Source organism: Heloderma suspectum, chromosome 2 (genome assembly GCF_057233095.1).
Source record: "Heloderma suspectum isolate Gila_16-S chromosome 2, 16-S_ref, whole genome shotgun sequence".
NCBI classification, from domain to species: Eukaryota; Metazoa; Chordata; class Lepidosauria; order Squamata; family Helodermatidae; genus Heloderma; species Heloderma suspectum.
The window spans coordinates 214,887,182-214,899,851 of record NC_139459.1 but is presented as its reverse complement, the minus strand read 5'-3'; the positions used below and the strand labels follow the sequence as shown (position 1 = coordinate 214,899,851).

Here is a 12,670-nt window from a genome sequence, read left to right as displayed (position 1 = left end):
CACAAAAGTCCCGCCCCCACCCACCATCCCTCCGCTCACACACACGCCCATTGTTCCATTCCAGGTTCTACCTGCTCGATCTGCCCAGCTCTGCACAAAGTTCTTCCTGGCTGCCAGAGGACTTTTCAAAATCATGTTTGTCTTTATTGTGCATAATTGTTCCTGGAACATTTTGAGTAGCCTCCATAGGCATTCAGTCTGCACACGTGAGGATTCAAAGGGGGGGGGGGATGCATGCAAGCCCTTCTCCAGAGATCCCTGAGGTCCAGCTACTCTGTAGTCCAGGGATGCAGACCTCCAGGTGTTTTGGCCTACAACTCCCATCAGCCCTCGTCAGCACAGCCAACAGTGTGGGCCCAAATATCTGGAGGTCCAGCAGTCACCCACCCACCCCTGCTGTAGATATCCATGTGTTGAGCATTCAGGTCTGCAGGGGGGCTGTAAATGCCTTCATCCGAACGCATGGACAAACCTAGGGATGTACGAAAGTGACTTACCTTTCGCAGATTATGTTGGTGGGGGGGGAGGCGCTCCGTTCCTCCCCCCCGGAATCCTTGAACGGCCAGCTGTGCTCCGCGGCAGCTCCGCGGAGCAGCCGGCCAGGCCCGGCCCAGCCCAGCCAGAGCCGTCCGCAGCTGGATTTCCGGCTGCGGAGGGCTCTGGGTAAAAAAAAAAGAAAGAAAAAGCATACGCAAATTTGCGTTCCTTCTTTTTACCGTCTTAATCTACGTAAATATTTACGTAGACTATGACGGCGAAAATCAAGGGGAACGCAAATAGCGTAGCGGGCACCATTTGCGTCCCCTTTTGATTCCCCGTTTTAGCCTACGTAAATATTTACATAGGCTAAAACGGTGAATGAAAAAGGGACGCAAATAGCGCCCGCTACACTATTTGCGTTCCCCTTGATTTTCGCCGTCATAGTCTACGTAAATATTTACGTAGATTAAGACGGCCAAAAAGAAGGAACGCAAATGGCGGCGGCCGCAGCCGCCGCCATTTGCATACGTGTTTTTTTTTTTTAAACCCACCCCCAACCATGATAGGCTACGTAAAGATTTACGTAGCCTATCACGTCTTTTTTTCCTTTTTTTTAAACCTAGCCATGATAGGCTATGTAAATCTTTACATAGCCTATCACGTCTTTTTTTTTTTTCCCCCACAAGCCTAGAAATGGTGGCGGCAGCGGCAGCCAGTCAGAAGACCGGCTGCCTCCGCCGCCGCAGCCGGAGCCGCCGCAGCCGCCCAGAAGATCTGCCCCAGGTGAGTCTCGTCCCGGTGGGGATCCGTGGGGGGGCGGGGGGGCAGCAGGCCGTTCTGCCACAGAGTTCGGGGGGCCGAATGCACTGGCATTCAGCCTCACCGAGATCCGTGGCGGAATTCTCTGACATCCCTAGACAAACCTCCTTGCAGTCGCAAACCCCGATAAGGCAGGTTCCCAATTGTGGGGAGGCTTGTTAGCAGGTTTGGCCGCACACATTTACAACCAGCCTGAATACTTCAGCACCAAAGGCATGGAGGTCTTCAGAGCTGCCCCACCCTGGGTCGTTGGGGTCGTGGCTGGGGAGGGAAGGGTTGAACCTCCCCCCTCCATGTGCTATAGTTGCAAGGATCCTCCCCGCCTAGGATTACGTTAAAAAGAAAAAAACGGCCGTAGTTGCACGCTGCATTTCACATGATGTGTCTAGTCTGATCCTGAAGGTCTCCCTTGGAGGGGAAAGTGGGGTGGAACTTGTTAGAATACATAAAACAGAGACGTGATCTGGTTTTGTGAAAGTCGCACTCCTGTGATGCAGCCCCTGCCCTTGTGTGTGCCTGAGGAGGCCCAGTATCGTTCTGCACGTCGCCTGCCCCTTCCCTGCAAAGCTCGGGTCAGTTCCATCAGTGGACGAGCCGCTGCCACCGACCTGCTGTAACGCACAGCAGCTGCATGACTGGGTGCCTGGTCAGGAGCATGCAGACTACGCAGGCACAACATGGATTCACACGCTCGCAGAATGCTCCATTTAGATTGCAAGCAGAAGGCGAATTCCGGGAGAGCGTCTGGAGAGACCTTTGCACATTGGGAAACAGGGAGAGTCATTGTTGGAGCCAAAGCCCCTGACGGTAAGCAACAGCTCTCCTGGTTCTGAACACACAGCTGCTGGGAAAGATGGGCAAGCCACGGCAGGTCTCACCAAAGTGCTGGCCTTCGGGATGTCGCGAACGTCTGTTTCCTGCTTTGTGTTCGACGGTCGTCATGCAGTTCAGCCTCCCGAACTGGAGTTTGCGAACCCTCCCTCTCACCTGGCACTGTTCGGCTGCAGCCAAGCAATCGTGCAAAGTCTCGGGCACTGTGGCGATCCTGTTCGAACGCTTTCCCTGGCCCTCGCCGAGCAGCTGCTCGGCGAATGGCTCTGGTGGCTATCCCTTTTTTGGGGCACATTTGCCCCCCCCGATGTGCGCATCTGGATATACGTGCATTTTCTGTGCGGAAAAAAATTGCGCAGTTCTCAGGGTCCTTCTGATTTTGTGCATTTACTTGATTCCATATATGCGCATTTTCTGGGAGAAAAAAGAACTGCGTAGCTGCCAATGAATTGAGACATGCCAGTGCCACAGAGAGATCCAGGTGTTGTGGGGGGTGGGGAGAAGTCAAGGGGGGGGAAAGCTGAGAGCAAGCAAGCCCCTTCCTACCTGAATGATGGTCGTTTCATTCAGACTGAAATGGGCCATTGTCCTCAATTTCTGCATAGCAATTACAAGGTACTATTCATTAACACTTGCAAGTTGATAGCCACCGAGCAAGAAGATGTGTGCTGTTATGGGGCAAATCTCTCCTAGAACTTAGAAGTTTACTCCAACATTTGAGAGAATATGTTCACAAGCAGAAAATACAGAAAGAAAAAGATAGTTCCTTCATTCATAAATCAATATATGCGTGCATATCTTTGGGCAGTGCTTTTCAATAGGGAAATAAATTGTTTTTACCGTGTGCTTTTTGGTTGCAACGTTTGTGAACTGTGGCCCAGAGAGCTTCGGCTATTGGGTGGAATAGAAATGAAATACCTAAATAAACAAACAAACACATAAATAAATACATAAATAATAAAAAGGGCAGTGTGGTCTTGGTCTCTTGGTTGTGGTGGCATTTTGTGTGTTTGTGATTTGGCTTGGCCAGGGTGACCACTGGGCTGTGAGAGAACCAAAAGGACAGCCCAAGAAATATGCCCATAATGGTGATACCACTGTCACACTAGCAGGAATTATATACTATATATATCTGGAGAAATGGGAATTTCCCTTTCCAGCTGCAGCAGGCATGGTGCTAGGCTAGGCTTTGCAGCAGGAGCCAGTGCCTCCTTGCCAGTCATGCAGCCTGGAAATGCGCACAACCCTCATTTTCCACAATTAAGCTTCTTGCATTTCTGTGCATCTGTTGCAGTGTGGAAGCCATCAGAACCCCCCCCCCCAAAAAAAAACAAGGGTCCCGATGTCTCATAGGAAACAGCTGGAAGACCTTTGTGAGTAGGAAGAATTGCCGGGCAGCATTGGAGTTCCTTGTGGCCCACTGAATGTTCAGTGTATTTTTTAAAAGCTCTCCTTTTTTTCTCATTTCTCGTTATGATTTAACTGGAGCTGTACATATCGGAGTACCATTGTGTGAGGAATTTAACCAACAACACATCCCAATATTGGTAAGAGAAGACAGAAATGTGCCTTTTCTGCACAGCAAGAATTACTCCAACCCTCCTACCTATATGTTCTGAAAAGTATTCTCCTCGCCAATAACAAATAGGTTGCTGCTGGAATGGGTATTTGGGTACCATGGCATCTCACAAATATACAATGCATTCCTGAAAGAAGGAAGAGTACAGGGGACCTATGGCATTTTCTCTCTCAACATGCTCTGAGAGGCAGCGCTTCCAACTAGCTGTATTTTTACAAGGGGCAACTCCGCATTTGCATGAAGAATACACTACACAATGGAGAGTGTGCATGCGGGGGGGGGGGATATGCTACTTGAACACCAGTTTCCCTTGTATGGCCGGCTCTGTGATGACATCCCAGTGTAGACAGGAAAGATTGCAGGTGTGGGGGAGAGCCCAGGACAAACCAAGGAGCACAGTTATACTAATACCATTTCCAACCTGGCTCTTATTGCATTGGGATGACTGCAGTGACTTACACTGTACACCAGTCCCATGAAACCTGTGTGAGAAGGTGTACAGTTTAACATTCTCAAGCAGAGGTATTGCTTGCTAGGTATAGAGAAGGAAAGGCACCTCTTCCATTCAGACACAGCAGCATGCACATAAATCAGTCCCCCTCCCCTCTGCCCTTTCCACAGCCAGGCATGTGAATGAATGTACTATTGACTGTAGTCGATAGACATTCAGTTATATCCCCAGGCAGTCAGCTAAAGAGAATGAATGAGATACTCAGTCACCTGCCCCAGCCCATCCTTTATCATAGAAATGCATTCTTAAAACAAGGGAGAGGTGATTTTGCTTGTTGCCCTCAGTTACCAGATGAACAGTATTGCTGATTTCTGAGAGCGTGAGTCTTCCCACGTTCAACCCTGTGAGTTCGGTTGGGCTGAGAGTCTGTGACTGGCCCAAACCAAAGTCACCCAGTGAGCTTCCATGGCCAAGTGGGGACTAGAAGTTCTAGAACCTGGGTCTCCTGACTCCTAGTCCAACACTCTAGCCACTACACCACACCGGCTCTCCAAGTGATTGAGAGGAGCATGGACATGGTGGAGGAGGCTGTGCCAGGCGAACCCAGATGAATCAGCTCTTGGAGCTGCTGCTGCCCCAGGCAACCTGAGAGATGATCGAGGCCAACTGCACCCTGAGTTTGAAAAGGGACAAAATGAGCCCATAGAGTTATTAAAGGGCAGGAGACCACCTGCCCTTAGCAGGGTCAACTCTCTCTGCATCAACATCATTTCTTCCAGAGATCAGCTTTTAATTTCAGCAAGCATTTTAATTTCCTCCTAGCAGAAGCCTTCACAAAAAGCTTAGAGATGACCTGAAAACAAAACAGCACACATATAGGAAGTGGAAGGAAGGCCAAGCAACAAAGGAAGAGTACAGGCAGGTAGCACAGAATTGCAGGGATGGTGTCAGGAAGGCTAAAGCTGAGAACGAGCTGAGGTTTTAGTTTTTGTGAACAGCGGCCCAGACATTTTCGGCTATTGGGAGGAATAGAAATGAAATACTTAAATAAACAAACAAATACATAAAAAATAAAAAGGGCAGTGTGATCTTGGTCTCTTGGTTGTGGTGGCATTTTGTGTGTTTGTGATTCGGCTTGGCCGGGGTGACCACTGGGCCGTGAGAGAACCAAAAGGACAGCCCAAGAAATGCCAGGAGCAGACCGACATACCTACGTAATTCTTTCCTCCAGTGCCTCCTTCCCAGTCATGCAGACTAGAAATGCGCACAAACCTCATTTTCCGCAATTATGCTTCCTGCATTTAAGTCAGTCGTGCACATCATAGTGCAATGCACAGACTTCCCATTTTACGTGCTAGGGAGGCTTATTATTATGAACATCGTATAGGACAATGATGCTTTTCCAGTCTAAAATCATTTACTTCATCTTATTATATTATAGCCCAGTTGGAGGGCTATTCTTCTCCCAGTGCTGAAGTCAACCTCACCCTAGTCAGGTAGGTGCTTCAATCTCAGTGGGGATAATTATTTTACTGTGGGAAAAGCAACAGGGTAGATAAAAGGAAGTAAATGACTCTTGAGTAGCAGAATTTGTTTAAGCTGTTTCTACATTGGGACGCATAAGCTGGCCCGATTGGTCATCAAGGCCTTTATTGACCCTATAGTAGTGAAAGAATATGGGCCCAGAACAATCAGCAAGGGTTTGATACCCTGTCACACAAAGCTTCAGGAATGCAGTCTGAAACACACTGAAAACACTGAGCATGGACTGGATCACTTAGCCCTCTCCAGATGCTATTATTACAGTAAAACCCATACTCTTTTTAAATTTAAAAAATATATTTTCAGAAATAGTGCAATTGCACAATGTATGTTTTTGTGAACATGAGTAATACAATTTCCTTTCAGAATACCCAGCCTTTCCTCATCACAATTTCCCATTCCTCTCCCCTCATGAACTAATAATATTAATCATCATCATGAGGCAGGGGCGTTGCTAGGTTCTTAAAAGATCTGGGGCACAGGCCCATAACACAAATTTGCACATGCACACACACACACACACACACACACATATATATATCCATATCTGAGTCTAAGCACACCTCATATATATATATATATATATATGGGGGTGTACATGTGGTGTGCTTGCATGTGTGTATAGATTACACACATGTATAAGAGGCCATACTTATCTCCCTATTTTCCTTCTGGACCATTGTTCTGAAAATTACAGACAGCCTAGGTTGTCCCTAAGTAAATAATCAGCAAATTTTCAGAAGGATAGGTGCAACAGTTCATGTGGAAGGGAAGTTCTCCATTTGGAGGAGGGAGTGATTTGCTTTCCCTTCCCTTCACCCCTTCCCCAATAGTTTTTGGGTAAATATGTATGAAAATGCACAGGTCATTAGAGGTGTCCCTGTCCCCCAGGCAAGAAACCTGCAAAGTTTTTGCAGGATATACATGCATGCAAATTTAGAATTACTAGAATTTTTTTACATTTCACCAATACTAGCAGCAGGGGAACATGGTTGGGAAGGCGCTATTCCACTCATGTCCTGCTTGTGGGTTTCCCGTTTTTTTTTCGTGGGCATCTGGTTGGCCACTGTGTAAACAGAATGCTGGACTAGATGGACCTTGGTCTGATGCAGCACGGCTCTTCTTATGTTCTTAAACATAAGAGTGCCTCTGAGCATATGCAGAATGCTTTTCTTTCACCACTGAGCACTTACATTCTCCCCCTACCAATTCTGTTCCCCTCCATGCAACCACCCCTCCTCATCCTGCCATCCCCCAGCGACTCTTCATAAAAACAGATGTCTTACGTTGTGCACCTCTCCTCCACCTGCTCCTTGTTATGCACAAGCTCTCATTGTATCTTCCTCCCCATAACTTCATTTGTGCCAAGACTTCACCAGGATTCATCCAATCAGTCTGTTTTCAAAACGAGGGCTACGTTATGGAAAAATTCTGAGCGTGTACTAGTGCCTTTTCCTCACCACTGAAGCCAGAATCCATGCAAAAAAACCCCAACCCCAAACCAACAAATGACAAAACATGCATAGGACTGAGCTGAAAGGGTAGGCAATTCATTAGACGGAATTGAGTAGGCACTGTATTAAGCTTGCAGTACCACGCTCACAACTCAGGACAATTCTGAGTAAATATGCAGAACATCAAGGTGCAAACCTCCCTGCAAAAGGAGGGAGCTGTGCTGGAATCCTCTGCACATTTTCCTGAGGGTAAGCCTCATTAAACATAAGGGGGCTTCTGAGTAGGCATACATAGGATTGCATAAATTAGCAATATTTATCTCACTTCCACTAAAAAAACAAACCAAAAACTGCCATTTATATTTTATTAAAGATTTTTGTACATAGGAGGCTGCCTTGTACTGAGTCAGACCCTGGGTCCATCTAGCCCAGTACTGTTGACACTGACTGGCAGCAGCGGCTCTCCAGGGTTTCAGGCCGGATTCTCTCCTAGCCCTGCCTGGAGATGCTGAGGGTTGAACCTGGGACCTTCCGCACGCCAAGCCTGTGCTCTGCCATTGAGCTACGGCCCTTCCTATCGCTGGATAATGGCAACTGACAAACAAAACAGCCCCAGATTTGTTTCTCTGCAGCCATGTGAACCCACTTTTCTCCAAGACTTGAGTGAGGAGAAAGAGAAAAACCAACCCTCCTGTCTATTTGTATAAAGTCAAAAACAGTTCAGAACTTCTCTTGCCACTGAAGAGAATTCTCTTTAAGAATTCCCCAAGATATGCTCTGGGTGGAATAAAGATGAGAAAGAAAGAACAGGATAGGGGAGGGAAGAAGAAAAGAAAAATGGTGATTGGAAATGCACCGGGGGCGGGGGGAGTGGAGAGAATTCCCTAAGCCAAGTGGCTCCTTTCAGAGAGGTAGTGCTTCAGAGGAAATTAGGAAGCTGTGGAGGGTTTGCAAGGATTGCACGTGCTTAAATGAACTTTATGAGGTGAGGTGGCTGAGGGCTTTTTCTAGCTTTTTTAAAACTGTAGAATCTATTTAGAAGCCCCAGCAGTTCCTCGATCATGACGCCACATAGCCGTAACCCTCCTTTTGGAATCATTTGAGTCCTACAGCTATTTAGGAGAAATTAAATTGGAGGGGGAGAAAGAAGTTTGCTGAGGCTGACTGGATCCTTTGCTGTACTGAAGTTACTAAACTTCTGCAGAAGCCAAAGTTTCCAGTTTGGGGCAGTAAAATCAGATGCTGTGTGAAACACCAGTCTTTCACATGGATCTCTTTTTTCCCTTCCTTCTCCCTCTTCAAACTTTCATTGCAAGCAAGCTCCCAACAGTGGGCGTGTAAGAGTAGAAAAGTAGGGGGAGAGAGAAAAAAACAATGAGCAGATTGTGGAAGGAAATGTGGCGGTCTCCCCTCCAGTTTAAAAGGCTGGTGCATTCACACTGGAGTCCCCATTTGTCTGCCAAGGGAGTTGGCTCCTAAGGCCTCTTAGTAACAGCAAGGCTGCTGAGCTCAGAGGGAAGAAGCAGGCTTGTATTAAGTAGGGCTGTGCACTGCTCCAGATCCGAATTCTGAACCGAAGCAGGGTGATTCAGACCAACTCAGTCCAGATCCGAAGTAGGTCCGGATCAGTCCAAAGTGGGTTGGATCAGCCCGATTCGCTTCAGATCGCTTCAGACAACTCTCAAGCCCAGACTGCCTGTCTGGGAAATGTAACAATTTCCTTAAAATTAGGAGGGGAAGGGGTGGAGTTGGGAGGGCGGAACTGAGCCTTGGCAAGTGACATCTACTGTAGCTGCCACCAGGGCTGAACTGTTAACCCAGCAGTCTCCAATCACAGTGGGGTGATTGAGAGTGGGGTGCAATCGCTACTCTATAAGGAATGGCTTCAATGTTTGGGCTAATTAATTTAGAAGAAAAGCCAATAAGGGGGAGGTTTATGCACTTATATGGAGTAGTGAAAGTGAAGCAGTGTAATAAATAAGCTGAGTTCAGTGTGACGTTTTCCCAGGTAATGTGTATCACAGCCAAAGAGATGTTTAACCTTTTTCTTCCCTTAATGAGGAGCCTCAGGTCATCCAGTGAAGCTGAATAGTGACAGACTCAGGAGACACCAAAAGAAAGAACTATTTGCACTTCAAAAAAACCTACACCAGAGATTAGGGATAGTGACCTCCTAATGGTCACCTTAAATACCTTCCAACTGGGCTCTCTAATCCCTGTATAGGCTCCTTCCAACCCTACTATTCTATGATTCTATGATACTGTTTATTTTAGTCTTTGAGAAAAGGAAACTTCATGCATGGCTAGCACAAAAGCCAATAGACCTAACTCTCTGAAATTTGGCAGGTTCAGTCAGCTCCAAGGGCGCTGCCAGGTCCCCACATTCCATGCACTTATGTGGAAGAACAAAAAAAATTACAGCTCTTCGCTTTGACAGATTTTCTTGAAAATAGCAAATTTTACCTGTGATTAGTACAGGAGTCATTGGACCTAAGCGCTGCTAGACATCTCCACAAGCTCAGATTCATTCCTGACAATGTGCACATGTGAAAATGTGGAAATTTCCCCCAAATGTGCAAAATCGTCCCCCAACCTGTGTTTCCACAATTTATCTTATGGGGAAATGTGCATTTTTGTTGTTGTTGTTTGAATTTTTTTACTTATTTTTCGATGACGAAATTTGCACAAAATTGAGAAAGTTAGAAAAACAGTCCGCATGTTGGCAGAATCTGCCTGACAGGGGGAAAGCCAGTCTGCTGCAGAGTCCACCAGCTGGATGCATCAAGGTCCAAGCTCATTTGGTTCCAATGTGGGTTTCTGCAACATCCCTACCTGGAACACACTGTCTCGGAATTGACCGTGGGGAAGGGGTTCTGGATTTAATCCTAAGTGGTGTCACCCAGGCCCTAGTATGAGATGTAAATGTTTTGGAACCAGTTGGAAACAGTGACCACAGTGCTATTTAATATATATTTAAATATATATAAAATATATATATTTAATATATATATCACAGTGCAGATTTAATATATATTTAGGTGGAAAATTGCCAAGGACGTCCAGCACAGCAACGTTTGGCTTCAAAACAGGAAACTTCTCTAAAATGAGGGAACCGGGGAAAGTAAGTTGAAAGGGGGAGTCAAGAGGATTAAACCCCTTCGAAATGCTCAGAGGTTACACAAACCAATAATAGAAGCTCAGCTAAAATGTTTACCACAGGTTGGGAAAGGTAGTGGGGTGTTTGATCCTCCTCCTCCTTCGCAATCAACAGAGACTGGTAGTTCAAGCTATTACTGCTTTATTACACCAAAGGCAAGCCTTTCTGCAATGCAGAATCAAGGAAGCTCTCAAACTACCCCAGGCTCTAAACGACTGTTCTAAGATCTCTATTCGGGAAGACAATCCACAGACTAGTGAAGCTACTGACAGTTTGCCCATGGACACCAACGGTCAAACTTGCCTTCCCTTCCCTTAGGGCAGCTCCTGTCAGGAAACCCGGGTCCCTCAGACACAAGCCCTCTAGCAAACTGACACAGGACACTCACATCAGTGAGACTCCTTTATCCCACAGCAAAAGCTTAATGGTTACACTCACTGGAAATCTTATAGCTGACTGTCAGGCTCTAAATAATTCCAGAACAATCCAAAGTGAATCACTACAATCGTGACTGAGACACTCATCAACGTGGTTTCCTCGTTGCCATCTCCACAGCTCTGAACACAAGGGAAGGGACTCAGGATTCCTGGTATAATCCAACCTGGGTAGTCCATACACAGGATTCCAAACCCTGGACAAGGGATGGGAATGATTCCTGGAATGATCCCTCAGGTGATCAAAGGGATAAATTATTGAAAGGCCTAAACAAAACCATACCCACAGAGAGTTGGTCCAACTTTGAATCTTTCGTTGATAACTCCAGGCTACATGGCCGCAACTTCCGTGAGTGAGCAATCTCAATAGCAGGAAAAAAAGCTCCATGTGAAGAAGCCTGTTGTTATTGGAAGAGACAAAACTCCCCATCGCCCCACTCACACACACACCCATTGTCCCATTCCAGTTTCTACCTGCTTGATCTGCCCAGCTCTGCACAAAGTTCTTCCTGGCTGGCAGAGGACTTTTCAAAATCACAATTGCCTTTATTGTGTTTTGGCCTACAACTCCCGTCAGCCCTAGCCAGCACAGCCAACAGTGATGCCAACATCAGGAACCCTTTGCGGGAGCCCAGAGTCCCATAGCAGCCTCCCACTCAGGGCTGTAGCCAGGAAGGGGCCAGTGAGTGCTCTGACTCACCTAGGGCATTAGGACATCCCATCTAAGGCATTTAAATCAACAGCAGCAGCAGGCTTTTAAAATGATGGAATGACAGCTTCAATTAAAAACAACAACACTTTGTTACTGGAAGAGACTAAAGTCCCCCCCCCGCCATCCCCCCACTCATGCACACACGCCCATTGTCCCATTCCAGGTTCTACCTGCTCGATCTGCCCAGCTCTGCACAAAGTTCTTCCTGGCTGGCAGAGGACGTTTCAAAATCATGATCGCCTTTACTGTGCATAATTGTTCCTGGAACACTTTGAGAAGTCTCCGTAGGCATTCAGTCTGCACACGTGAGGATTAAAAGCAGGGAGGGGAATGAACACAAGCCCTCCTCCTGAGATCCCTGAGGTGCAACTACTCTGTAGTCCAGGGATGTAGCCCTCCAGGTGCTTTGGGCTACAACTCCCATCAGCCCTAGCCAGCACAGCCAATGGTGAGGAATGATGGAAGTCGTCATCGTCGTGTCATGTCCAGATCAAACCGTGCGCCACCAAAATGTAGCCACCGCCACATCACTGAGGCGTGGTTTGAGCAGGGGGTAGAAGGATTAGCCGGTGCAATGCACTGTCACCAGGGTACACCCGATTGGTCAACAATCTTCGAGGAGGCTCCTTTTGTGTACCCCATGATGGAAGTTGTGGGCCCAAACACCTAGAGGTCCACCAGTTGCCCCCCCCCCCCGCTGTAGATGTCCATGTGTTGAGCATGCAGGTCTGCAGGAGGGCTGTAAATGCCTTCATCCGAACGCATGGGCAAACCTCCTTGCAGTCACAAACCCTGATAAAGCAGGGCTCTCAATTATGGGGAGGCTTGTTGGGAGGTTTGGCTGTGCACATTTACAACCACACTTCTGAGGGCTCTTTACCTTTAAATTGGACTTGGACCGGGCAGCCCTTCAAATGGAAGGTGCCTTCAAGTAGGGAAGTCCTCTGGGAGCCTTTCAAATAGAGGAGTGTCCCCCATAAAGCGGGACACATGGCCAACCTATAGGGGCCAAAACGTCTTAAAACTATTTGCTGGGTTCTTCAAAAAGCTAACCTCCAACCCTGCCCTCCATGTCGCCACCGCCACAGCGCAGGTATGCTCCTGGGCTGAGACACCCTAGGCTGGGCTTCCACATACCTCTCCCAAATCTGGATAGGCTCCACCTCGGATCTGAGGCCAGGAGCACTCCTGAAGCTAAAGATGTGCAACTG

At 47.3% G+C, this 12,670-nt stretch overlaps 1 protein-coding gene across 1 annotated transcript in view; it reads right to left on the bottom strand.

Moving 5' to 3' along the window:
• LOC146353947 (autocrine proliferation repressor protein A-like) overlaps nucleotides 1-11,096 on the bottom strand; it is a 38,573-nt gene extending 27,477 nt beyond the window's left edge. The window contains exon 1 of the mRNA XM_084832354.1: nucleotides 11,031-11,096. The gene's annotated coding sequence lies outside the window, so the exon portion shown is untranslated. The remainder of the gene's footprint in view (nucleotides 1-11,030) is intronic.
• Between the last annotated feature and the right edge of the window lie 1,574 nt (nucleotides 11,097-12,670).